Source organism: Anabrus simplex, chromosome 3 (genome assembly GCF_040414725.1).
Source record: "Anabrus simplex isolate iqAnaSimp1 chromosome 3, ASM4041472v1, whole genome shotgun sequence".
NCBI lineage: Eukaryota > Metazoa > Arthropoda > Insecta > Orthoptera > Tettigoniidae > Anabrus > Anabrus simplex.
The window spans coordinates 525,486,279-525,487,072 of NC_090267.1; positions in this window are offsets into that span (position 1 = coordinate 525,486,279).

Genomic DNA, 794 nt, shown 5'->3' on the forward strand with positions numbered 1-794 from the left:
GTATTGTCATCTCGTGACACCCTTACGTTTTGGAATAATCCCGATGCGGAAACATGCATCACCCAAACAGCTGTTCAGAAGGAACCAACAACAACTCGATCCGAGAGGATCTTACGTTACGTCGTTCTGAAGGAACAAAACTGCGACATGCAGGAAACGCTTATTCATTATGCATTCAGAAGAAATGTTAAACACTGAAGTTAAAGAAAAATTGGCAAATCAATTGAAAATATTCTTACAAAACCAACTTTCATGTTATAAACGGTTATGTTAAGATTAATGAACTTACAAGTCCACACGACAAAATAAAATACAAAAGTACCAAAGGAAATCACAAAGGAAATCTTTCCATTCCCACAATTATGACTACCATTACAAATCCGTCTAACTATGTTTGTCCCAATAAACTAACTACAAGTTATTGATAGACCAAAGTCTCACCTCTTATAAAATGAAAGAACGAAAATTGAAAATAAAATATATTAACAGCTGACGAATCAAACCGCATTCGTAAGTCAAGTTATGTGTCAACACACGCACACTATCAAAGCATATCGGACGTCTGAATGACAAAATAATTATGTCATGAAATAACATTAAAAATACTTAAGTTCAATGAACTCGAACGTGCGTGGCAAACAGTGTTAACAATCAATCTCCGTTAACTCAGTATCCATGCTGGACTTATGCTAGTAGTGGTTCCATGCTCTTATGTAAGGGTTGCGCCGAAACATGGCCTCAATATTACTTTGCTAACAGTCTTTGCATTACATACACTACTGCAGACACTACCA